Source organism: Euphorbia lathyris, chromosome 6, assembly GCF_963576675.1.
Source record: "Euphorbia lathyris chromosome 6, ddEupLath1.1, whole genome shotgun sequence".
Taxonomy (NCBI): domain Eukaryota; kingdom Viridiplantae; phylum Streptophyta; class Magnoliopsida; order Malpighiales; family Euphorbiaceae; genus Euphorbia; species Euphorbia lathyris.
Window position 1 is genome coordinate 67,288,780 of NC_088915.1, and position 13,097 is coordinate 67,301,876.

Below are 13,097 nucleotides of genomic sequence, written 5' to 3' on the forward strand. Positions count from 1 at the left end.
TAAGCGGAATATGATAAGACTTAAAAGGAAAATTACATAATAGCAAAAAAACAACAACAGTAAATTGCATTTTTGGAGGCCTAAACGAATGAATTTGGCCAAAAAAGCACAAACATCATCGCGAAGGGACTACTGTAGACACCGAGTCGGAGGACCTGTGACGAAAACCTGAAACAAGACGGTCGAAGCGATTGATTCCGGAAGTTTTGAAAAATATATAGAGAATAATAAGCTGAGGAAAATTAACGGCACGACGCGGGCACACAACGGCATCCCGCACGCGGACGACGATGGTCGAACGCCCGCTTGACGGCTCGAGACGTGCGCGCAGCGTCCGTCGGACGCACCGCGAGGCACGCCCAACGCATCCGACGGCGCGGGGCACGCCCCGAGGGTCGCCGGGCGGGCACCCAACCCCGTCGGGCGAACGCCCAACGCATCGGGCGGACGCCCGACGAGGGTTGGGCGCGGGCGCCCAACCCCGCGTTGGGCGCTCGCCCAACGAAAGTTGGGCGGTAGCCCAACACTAGGTTGGGCGACCGCCCAACCACAATGGGCGACGCCCAAATTTTTTTGGGCGTCGCCCATTGTTCCGGGATCCGTTTCCCTATATAAGGGCACGGATCCCAAGGCAAAAAAGAAAAAAGAAAAAGAGGGAGGAAGGAGGAAGAGGATGCATTTTGGGAAAACTTTCTCACTCTAAACATTTTTAGAGAGAGAGAGTGGATTTTTTTGAGAAAAATATTTTTTTTCTCTCAAAAATTCTAAATTTCCTAAGTTCAATTTTTTACTAAATTTTCATTAAAAAACGGAAGCTCGCGGTTCGTGGAATCAATCGACTTCGACTGTCAGATACCGAATTAAAGGTATTATCCGAGGACTAGACTCTTTATTTTATTTAATTTATTTCTCTCCTTCTATTTATTTTTTATGCTATAGTTTTTATTCCTTTAGTCATTTATTTATTTTGTCACGTTTTATTTAGTTAGTATTTATTTAATTTTCGTTTCGCGTTAGATAAAATTCGGTTTTGTTTTAAAATAAAAAAAACCTCGTCTTGATATCCCAATACGAACCGTGATCCGATAAAAAGGTAGTTCGGGTGTCGAAAACGTTGTAATTATAAATTTCTAATTTAAAAAAATATTTCCAAATAGCGTTTTAAAATAAAAACATCGTTTTAGGAACTTCCTTTTTCGACTATGATCCATTTTTGGTAGTTCGGAAGTCCAAAACGATTGAATTAGATTTAATTTAAAGCTTTTGAACAAATCTGGAAAATATTGGAGTGCTGCTGTAATTTACCAATTCTGTCACTAAAGGCTGTTTACCGACGGATTTTCCGTCGGTAAATCTGCCAAAATGTAAAAAATGTCATTTCGGTCCCTTTTTCTTAACTTTTAGACTTTCAATCCTTAGTATATATATATATAATTATGTAATATATTCTTTTCAAATTATTTTAGAATTTTAGCATCTATAATTATTTTAGGATATGTGTATATTATTATTTATCCCATTTCACAATATAAATATAAGTATATATATGTATTCTTTTATTAATTTGGATTATGTTTTAAATATTAGTTATTTAGTATTTTGGGGGAAATAATTAATATATATTAGCATATGGTATTTGTGGTATTTAAAACTATATTAGTTGTATATATGTATAGTTTTAGAATATTTGGGTTATTTTAGTGATTATTGAGTTAAATTATTTTTAGATAAGTATTACTTTCTTAGTTATAGGATTTACTTATTATTTTCACATTTCAAAGTATAAGATATATTGTGTTTATTATCTTCATATACATATAGTGATTTTTGGTTAAATCTTATTTTCTTATCTTCCTTTTTGATTTAAATGTATACATATATATATATGCTCTAAAACCATTTTCTTTATTCTTTTGGCTCATTCATGGGTCCATGTTTCAAAAGGGCTTCATTTGAGTGTAAATGTTAGTTTATTGTAATTATAATAGTTAAAGAGTCCATTAAAGTAAGTGGGGAAAATAAATCACCAAAAAGAGAGTTTTCAATTGAATTATTTAAACTAATGAGCTTTTTTAGATTTGTAATGTAAATAAATGGAGTCATTCTTGTTAATATTTCAAATCGTCTTCAAAATACCAAGTTTTAAAACCCTAATCTGTTCCAAAGGCAGATTAAAGGATCATTGTAATTAAAATCGTTTTCTTTGCGAATAATAGAATTTTGAACCATTTTCTTAAAGAATTTGTACAAAATAAAATTGACTTGTATGTTTAACCATGTTTTCTCATTAAAAGGTTTTTTTATCTCAAACGTTTTCAAATACTCGAGTCGTTCCAACGGCGATTCGGGTAAATTTCATCAAACAGGGTTTTAAAACGCACCTGAATCGTTCCAACGACGATTAAGGTGCGAACCATGTAAATAAATCCGTTTTTGGAAAATAAGTTAGTGTAGAATAAACACACGATATAATATTTAATACGGTTGTAAAAAAATCACTTCTTTCTTCCCCCTCTCTGTGTATGTATAAACATAAATGGGTGATTCTTTACTGATGTGGCTTTTCAATATCATATGCTCAAAACGGTTTCCAAAAAGAGAAAGAAAAGGGTTTCAAATGAATTTTAAACTTAAAGAAGTATACGATTAGTCCGTTATCGTCTAACATGCTGAGTAGGAGGTCGGTGGTTCATAACCGGGCGATGTCGGGGTGCCTAGTAGCCTTTCTCCGGAAAGGAGCTAGCCTTCTCGGCTCGTACCTAAGTTTCCCGAACCCACACCGGTCTCCCGCAAGGGATCGGTGTTCATTTTCCCATTCGTGGGTGGCGACTCTTCCATATCTCCGAGCTCCGGTCCTGCCGAGCAGCTTGATTCCACGATTGGTTGCTTTCGGCGCCAATCACCGCTTACGTCGCCATGAGGTTGTCCACCCCCCGGTCCGCCCGGGAGATTAGGCCGCGGCACCTCGTCTGACAACTACATTCCTAAAACTCTTACTTTTGTATAGATAAAATCCTATTTGGGTTTCAGAGTTACCATATTTCATTTCATGTTCGTGCAGATCAGCATCGGAGACGTTCTACTCATAGGCATTTGTTGATTCAACGATCAAAAGATTCAAAGGCACTATGCTTCAAGAGGTAAACATGATTAACTCTCTTGATTAGTTTAGTTGTTGTCAATTAATGAATATAATGGGATCTATGGGATCGAAAAAAGAAAAAAAATTAATTTTTGTTGCATTTAAGGCACCGACTATGTCCTTCTATTCCTACATATAAACCATGAAAGACCACTACAAGCATCCCTTATTAGTGAATCCTGAATCCGTCACTCACTACTCCCTCGTTACATATCCCTTAGAATTTTATGGGTGCGTCTATTCGGTATCTCTATCTAGTTTTGGCTTCTCTTACGACCCTAAATAGTTCACTCTTTCATAAGGTGTGATGTTGATATCTTTGGAGTCTGTTCATTGCTATGACTTTTGTTATCTTTCAACACTTTTTCTATTGGTACAAAATGTATCTACTAAAGATATATGTCCATATATATATATCTACCATGCAAAATGACATCAGCTCCACCCCCTTTAATATTAAAAGGCACGTGCAAAGGAACATACTCAAAGGCAGCAATGAAGGATCGGCCTCCTCCTACGGAGGAATTTTCGAGAATCCTACATGACAAAGGATTCCTCCTAAAATTTAGATTCCTTGAGGGGCTGATAGCGCTTGAAGCATATAAGCGTATATGTCGGTTAAGGGCAAGTGAACTCTATCGCATCAAGTAGTAAATGTTTTGAAAAAACTATATTGATCCCACATAGACTAGTATCTAATGTCATATTCGTACTCGAATTCTATATTATCTAAGGAATGAATTAAGAGAATTGTATCTTTTTATACTAATAAAACAATTAAACTAACAAAGCATATACAAAACATTAATCCAATCTGTTAATTTGTGCTTGGGTTGTGAGTTTTATAAAGATTGGGGACCTCACTGTTGAGTGACTAATTGATTTTACCCTTATAATTTAGGGGCTACATGGACTTTATATCAAAAAATAATTAACTGTGGATTTAGAAGGTATTATTGAAAAAAATGTATAAAATTTTTCAATTTCAACGTTGATATGATAGGGATAAGAGGGCAAGACAATGGAAGGATAAATATGCCCCTTATCCACTAAACTTATACCAAGGGGCAGGGGGGAATCCAGGATTTCTCCCTCATGGGGGCAAACAATACGACTAAAATAATTTTTATCCAAAAAATAATATTTATAGAAAACCAGGGATCAAAGCTCAAATTCAAGTAAAATAGTAGCAGAAATATCAAATCAAAATTCAAGTAGGAGCAAAAAAATACCAAACTAGAGAGGCAAAGATCGGAGATGGAGTGCTGGACCAACGATCCAATTACGGAGAGATTGGCTGTCGATTTTGATTTAATCTTACTTAGGATTAAGGATTTCAATTTAGGCTTAAGAAAAAAGAGGAATTGAGGAAGAAGAACTAAAGAGATTAAAGAGAGTAAGAGAGACCGATGATTTGTTTTGGGACCTATTTAGTTTTACATTTAAATATTTACTTTTTATTTTTTTATTTTTGTTGTAAATAAAACGACATAGTTCTAATTAAATAAAACGACGTTGTTTTGCTTTAAAACATAATTAAAAAAATAAAAAAATTAAATTAAATTTAAAACCATTCTTCATCCTCAATTATAAAACCAGTAAACCTTAAACCTCAATTGATGAAGGGGGCAAAGCTCTGAAACTTCGAAATTAATACCTGAATTTTTTAAAAAATACAAATGTCAATGGGGGCAACTGCCCCCACTGCCCCCATGCTGGATTCCCCCCTGCCAAGGAGTGATATTAGATACGAGGATAACTTGATGTAAATGAAAAAGTCTAAATTGTCCCTACCAAATTTTATTATTTCCCATTTCCTATCATAATTACAATTTAGAAGAGAAGTTTCTATTTGTTTTCTTTTTAAACCAGACGTTTCCATTTGTTAGCACTTAATTTTTAGGCGCAAAATCCATTTATGGCTGTTGGATTAATTATAGAGTTATTATGATCTCCAAACTTTATTTTTTGAACCTGAAAGTGAAGCTTAAATAGATGATGGATTTGCATCCATATAAATAGTGTTCACAAGCCAGTCTGGCACAATAGTTGAAACAAAATCGCTAGCATTGGAACAGGCAAGCCTAGCTACCAAATGAGCCGCACTGTTCGCTAAACGAGAAATAAAAGCTAATTTAAAAGATGGGGTGGATCTTAGCAGGACTCGACAATCTTCCACAATCATACCAAATTCAGAAATGTCCTGCTTTTCAGAGTGAATAGCATCTACCACAGCCTTAGCATCAGATTCAAAAATAACAGCAGAATAACCCAAATTAGCAATCCATAACAAACTCGTGCGGATTGCAAGAGCTTCAATGACACGTGGCTCCTTAATGCTTGGGATAATACTGCTACTACAAAAGAGAAATGCTCCCCTTTCATCCCTAATAACCGCTCCCATGCCACTGCTCTCTAATTCATTGAAAATGGCCCCGTCGATATTACATTTGATAAAGCCCGAGCTAGGCGTGTTCCATCTATATTGAGGATTTGGCGAAAAGTGGTTACCTCTCATCTGTGTGCCCTGTGTACGCGGGAGTGGCTGGACGGCCGTCGGCGGGGCCGTCTGTATGTGCGTTGCTTACGTGTGTCGATTGCCCAAAGCTGGCGCCTTCTGTTGATAGGCTTTCCAATCCTGAACAACCTCCAAACTGATTCGCCAAGCCGTGTCTGCCGGCCACCATCTCATGTGCCACAGGACTCTGTTTCTGTGGTCCCAGATTGCTTTGAGTGCACAACAGATTCTAACTATTTCTTCCAGATTTGAGTTGCTCAATGCTTGGAGAAGCCACTCGTCAAGGTATCTGTTATCCACTCTTGGCACAGGAACACCTGCTACACGCCAAATGTCACCTGCAAAACAACAATCAACAAATAAATGGTTATCTGTCTCTTCTTGCTCCACACATACTGGGCATTTAGTTGAAATGAGGACTCTTCTCTGGGCCAACCGAGCTCTAGTGGGTAAGCACTTTGAACACAAACGCCAAATAAAATGTTTCAGCTTAGGGGGAATCATCAGCTTCCACAACCTCTTCCAACCCTCCTGGGCTCTGCTAGCTTCTACTAGCCCCATACCTGACAAGTAGCCTGAGTGAACATTGTAGTGTCCATCCCTTGACCAATGCCAGATCCTCATATCTTCCCCTGCATTGTATGGCAAGATAATATCACTAATAGCCTGCACTTCCACTTCGCTAAAGCAGCCGTTTAGTATCTGCATATCCCACCCTCTCCCATTTTCAAGGAACAAGTCCGCTACCATCAAATTCTCCATTCCAGGGGCCAAAAAGGAATTTATGCAAAACCCCTCTAGATTAGGAACCCACTCATCCTACCAAACTCTGATTGATCTACCATCTTCCACTCTCTATCTAACCCCTGTTTTCAATATACTAATGCCTTCCCATATGCTTCTCCAAACCATACTAGGATTATTGCCTAATTTGGAGAGTAAGTCCTCCCTAGGGTAATATTTAGCTTTGAACATTTGACTCACTAAAGTATTTGGGAATTTTAGTAATTTCCATCCCTGTTTACCTAACATTGCTAGGTTAAACATATGTAGATCCTTAAAACCCATCCCACCTGAATCTTTAGGTCTACACAATTTACCCCAATCAAACCAATGAATGTTTCTTCTACCCTCAGGTTTCATACCCCACCAAAAAGAATTCATTATTTTTTTGCAGCTCATCACAGATAGATAAAGGTAAGAGGAACATACTCATACAAAAGGTTGGCAAGGCTTGAGCCACAGACTTAAGAAGCACCTCTTTCCTAGCCTGGGACAGGAATTTGAGACCCCACGCACCAAACTTCTTGCGAAGCCTATCAATCAGGAAAGCGAAAATTCTGCGTTTGGAACGTCCAATGAGTGATGGTAAACCCAGATATCTGCCTGTGTCGAGAGGAGTGCACACCCCCAATAATGCTTTGATCTGTAATCGTAAAGGTTCAGACACATTAAGACTGAAGAAAACCCCTGATTTGCTCAAGTTTACTGCCTGACCCGAAGCCACTTCATATTCAGACAGGATGTTCATGACCTTTCTAGTCTCATCAATAGTTGCCCCAAAGAACAAAAAGCTGTCATCAGCAAAGAAGAGGTGTGTTACTGCCGGTGCCCTTCTGCAGATCTTACACCCTGAAATAAGCCATTCTTCTTCAGCCTTTCTGATAAGTTTAGATAAGACTTCAGCACACAGGATAAAAAGGTAGGGAGATAGGGGATCCCCTTGCCTCAATCCTCTACCAGGAACAACTTGGTCAGAGCACTCCTGATAGGGGTCAAAAACCCCTATCTTTGGGTACGGTTTTAGGACGGGTTTTAGCATTATTTAGTTAATAAGCGAGCATTTCTCGCATTTAAATGCTTTTGTGTGAGTTAGTTAGGAATTGGAAACGTTTTATTTATTTTTCGTTGTTTAGGCTCGTTTTATGACCAATTTAGGCAATTACGGCCAAAATAACATGCATAGTATAATTCCGTTATCTTTTGAAGCTAATTGGTCCGTCAAAAGTCGCACCAAATGAAGCGTTTGCTCAAAATAAGCGATTGGCGGGTCAATTTAGCCTTTGGACTAATGTTATCTGGAGTTTCTGTACATGCGCAGGTATAAGTTCGGACGAAAAAGGCATCGACGGCAGTCGGCAAGCACACGGGGGCATACCGGGCAAGAATGCTCGATGAGCGGGCCTCCGTAGGCCATGCCTGCTCGCCGAGCAGGCCACCAGAGGCCTGCTCGGGCGAGCAGGATGCCTGCTCACCGAGCAGGGCGCTGCTCGTCGCGAGTAGCGCCTGCTCGTCGAGCAGCTCGCCCTGCTCGGCGAGCAGACCTGCGGGAATTGGTCAAAAAGACCAATTCTGCCCCCACGATGCCACGACGGACCCCACGACTTCCTACCTGCATAAGGACACGAAAATAGGTCAAAAAGAGGGCCGAGCCACACCTATAAATAGAGTTTTTCCAATGTAAATTAGTATCTTTCATTTTTTATAAATTATCTTAGCTTTCCCCTTGTAATTCCTCTCCATCTCCTCCATCTTCTTCAAACCTCCATTGAAGCTCCTTCAAAGCTTTTCTCGAGGAATTATCAAGGTTCGTCCTTAAGATTAGGTCGCCGGCTGCAGAGTAAACAGGTTCCCTGAAAGGGATTTTTGTATCTCCTTTTATCTTTCCTTGTTTGTACTCTTTGATACAGTTGCCGAACTTAGCTTATTGTATCTTGTGACATTTATCTTCGCCTTTAATAATAATTTAGCTCTTGTTTTGTTCTATGATTATTTGTCTAATCTCTGTCTTACGCTTTATTCAATTGGTTTAACTCATTCAAAAGCCCCAAAATCTAGTAGGCACATATTGCGAGCTGAATCTGACCTAGTCAGAGCCTAGGAGATTGACGACCTCTTAGTTGATTAAGCGCCAATTTACTGAGCCTTAGACCTAGTTTCGACCTTAGGGAATCACACGCTAGGAACTTCAGGAGGGTAAGTAGGGTTAATCGCCTTGAATACAAGTGACTCAGATTAGGTTTTTAATCAATAGACCTAATAATCTATCTTCATTATTATCGTTCATACCATGTTCCTTCGGATAATTGCATTAGTGAAAGATCAATTAGGAGTAGTTTAACTTAATTAGGGGTAGAGTAACTTAATTAGGCATAGAATAACTTAGTTAGAATCAGATAACTTAGCTAGGATTAGTATAATTCAACCTAGGAGTAGATTAACTTAAACAAACAAACTCAAAACCCCCTAAGCCTAGATAACACCTGAAACCGAGTAGCTCGATACTTGCAGAAATAAATCCTGTGGACGATAACCTGGACTTAACCAGAAATTTATTACTTGATAACGACGGGGTACACTTATCCCTTAGTCCCAACTTAGGCGAGGGCGCATCAACTCCCCATTTATTGCCACCTTGTATTTCACAGTTGTTATGCATAGCATCATCCAGCCAATCCAGGTTTCATGAAATCCCATTCTGCCCAAAACTGCTTTAAGGAAATCCCAATCAACTCTATCATAGGCCTTGCTGATATCAATTTTTAAGGCAACCTGCCCATTCTTCCCTCTATTCAATCTCTTCATATAATGTATGCTTTCAAAAGCCACATGCACATTGTCAATTATAGACCTTCCAGGAACAAAAGCAGATTGAGTTTCACCAATAATCTTAGGGAGAACCCTTTTCAAACGATTTGCTAAGGCCTTAGCAATTATCTTGTAGATGACATTGCACAGGGCGATAGGGCGAAAATCCTTCAGCATTCTAGGATTGTCAACCTTTGGAATCAGAACAATTGTGGTGTCGTTTATTCCACTTGGAAATTCCCCCTCACTAAGCCACTTTGTGCAGGCTGCTCCCACATCTGCTCCCAATGTGTCCCAAAAGGCTTGAAAGAAGCCCGGATTTAGCCCATCAGGGTCAGGGGATTTGTTAGGACTCATAGAAAATAGAGCTTGTTTAAACTCTTCCTGATTAAAAGGAGCAACAAGTGATTCGTTCATGTCAGGACTGATGCACGTGTCAATTACCTGCACAGTGTCACCCCTACTCAAATTCGAAGCCGAGAAAACATCATGAAAGTAACTCTGTGCAAGGTCCAATAATTCGGCTTGGTTATCAATCACAACCCCATTCTCATCTGTCAAAAAGGTAATTGAATTCTGTTGACGTCTAGTTTTGACACTAGCATGGAAAAACTGTGTGTTTCTGTCCCCTTCTGTCAGCCAGAAAACCTTAGCCCTCTGCCTCCAATAACTCTCCTCAGCTTCCAGGGTATCATTAAGTTTTCTTTTGGCTATGAAATAAGCGGCAATGGAATCCCTGTTTCTACTACCATGTAATCTTTCCATTTGGGTCCTCCATTTCCTAATTTGGCTTTTGAAACGCATATTGAAACTCTTTCCCCACACTGCCATTTTCTGCACACACTCCTCCAAATTTTCCTGAACTGGTTTGCCCCTCTGGCTTCTCCAGTGACCTCTAACCAGATTATTGAACTCCCGCTCTTTAAGCCAAACCTCCTTAAAATGAAATCTCCTTCCTCTACTTCTACTTCTCTCCCTTTCCAGATGAAGAAAGAGCGGAAGGTGGTCTGAATACCCAGTCATACAAGTTTTGAGGTGATGATTGTCAAATCGATTCAGCCACTCAACCAAAGCAAAACCCCTGTCCAGTTTTTCTCTAACCCAGAGCTCGGACCCTCTACCTCTTTCCCAAGTAAATCGGTTACCGTTCAGAATCAGTTCGCTCAGCCCACACTCCTTAATTGTTTTGGCAAACTCCTGCATTAAGGGGTTAGGGTATACCGCTCCACCCACCTTTTCATCAGAATTCATAATACAATTAAAATCTCCAATCACTACCCATGGGACAGAATCATCCCTGCTAATCTTCTCAGTAATTCCCAAGACTCTCCATGCCTACTACGATCAGCAAAACCATAGAAGCCCACCAATCTCCAATCCCCCTGAGAAGAATTAGTGATAATTGCCTCAATATGATGATCAGAAAAAACTTTTGATCACCACCTGAGTCCCTGCTTTCCACAACAAAGCTAACCCTCCACTACGACCTCTTCTACTGACAGGGAATGCTCCCTCAAACTTTAACTGTTGTTTTAGCAAACTTACTCTCTGATCCTCTACTAGTGTTTCCATCAAAAATACAATATTAGGGCTTTGGGACGAAACAAGCTCCTTTAAGGAGCGAACTGCCCGGTGGTTTCCCAGGCCACGACAGTTCCAGCTTAAACAACTCATTCCCCCCGGCGGCCCTGATCTTTAGGGCTCGCCGAACCAATTTCTATGGAACTCCCCTTATCCTTTCTAAGAACAGAGACTTCCCCCTCCTGCCTATCCTCTCCCCCCTTCCCTTCCCTTCCCTTTCCCTTATCCTCCCTTCTTCTTTTTCTGACATCATTTAATTCCATCTCAGTATCTTCTCCCTTATCTCCCTCCTCCTCACCCCCCATCCCTTGGCCCTCATCGTTCGCTAAAGGCTTAAAGAAAGGCCCTGTAAATGGACAGATCATTACTTCTCTCTCCCCCTCCCTCACTTGTTTGTTCATCCCCCTCACTTCCTTCCCTCTCCCTGTATTAGTTATATCCCTCATAGCTCCCGATCCCCCTCCCCTGCCACCTTCAAACCCCCTCAGCCCCCTCCCCCTTGCTATCAATTAACCATTTTGCCCCACTATTGTCTCCACCTCTTCTGACTGGGGCTTTAAGCCATTCCCCCTACTCTCTCTAAATCTCACCCCCCTGCATATTAAAAACTCTCTCACAAAAGCGTTCTGTATGCCCCAGGCAACCACACACATAGCAGAAAATACCTAAACGCTCATATTTGAAAGTAGCTAAAGACCACACGTTTCCAGTGCTCCTCAGTTTTTTAAACCTTTTCAACGGGCGTTCACTGTCCAGACTGACTCTGATACGCATAAACTGTCTGTGAATACCAGAATTATTGTTTAAATCATACTCCTCAAAGGTCCCTAGAAAGTTTCCTAGTTGTTTTCCAACTAGTTCAGACATAGTCCCCACAGGAAGGCCATAAATGTGCACCCAAATAGAATAGTTCAATAAATTCACATCATCTATATGCACGCCCAAATTCCAGACATTCATAATCAATATATAATTGTCAAATGACCAAGGACCTCCAGCAATCACCCTATCTTTATCCATCGGATGAAAGAATTCAAAAGAGTAAAGGTTAGAGCTTACCTCTTGAATTTCAACCCCTCGCATTGGTCTCCATAGAACCGCCAACCTGTTTCTCATGCTCAAGAAATTGAGCGGCCTATCCGCCACAAACCTTCCTAAGAAGCGAAGACCCGTACCAATCACCACTTCTGGCACAGCCGGTGTAAGCAAATCAAGCAGCCCACCTTCATCTCCTTCAATCCTGAGTCTCTCTAAATCCCTTTCCATTTCTGATATCCTTTCAAACTAACTCCTGTCCCAATTGAAAAACAGCAGACAAAATAGCCCCAAGAGTATACGACTATAGAATCCCCAAGCCTCTCCAAGAAAAACCGCAGCCTAAAGAACCCGCCACCACCCGTCTCACCAGCGAGTCCACACCGCCGCTCACCAGGAACGGCCTCCTCACCACCGTCGCACGCCCCCGCGCCTTCCTCTCTCCCGCCCACGGCCAAAGCGAACCCGCCTCTGACCTAGGTTGAAAATCGCAAAATCCGGAACCGCAAACCGCGAACTCGAAACAACAGAATACAAAACCCACTGATCGGAACAGGGACTACCTTTACCGGTCGACGGAAAGGACCCTCTCACCGGCAACGACTCACGGCGATGGCCCTTACTGAGGTAGCACGGCGTCGGCGTCGACGATTTCGCGTGTTCGAGAGAGACTTCTATGATTTGTGGAAACTTTTAATTAATTTTGTAGTTTCTTAATATATTTTTGCATTTTATCTCCAAACTTTATTCTCTAACATAAAATTATTTTTTTTTAAAAATAACATAAAATTATTTCTTAAAAAACATAAAATTATTTAATTTTATAGGCCTAATACACAAATAACCCCCTAGACTTGTCCAAATGTTGCAACTATCCCCTCCAACTTTCAATTGTAACAACTTACCCCTCAAACTTGTCAAATTGTAACAACTTACCCCTTAAACTTGTCCAATTGTAAAACACAATCCCAAATTACTGACATGAGCTGCAATTGAAGAAACACGTGAAACACAAAATCTGCAACGCTTGTGGAGTATGATATGAATCTTTGGCGTGATACGAATTCGGGGAAACTTTTTTACGGTTGCTTCAAATACGAGGTAAAAAAATTTCCAATTTGGGGTTATGTTTTACAATTGGACAAGTTTAAAGGGTAAGTTGTTACAATTGAAAGTTGAGGGAGACAGTTGCAACATTTGGATAAGTTCATGGGGTTATTTGTGTATTAGGCC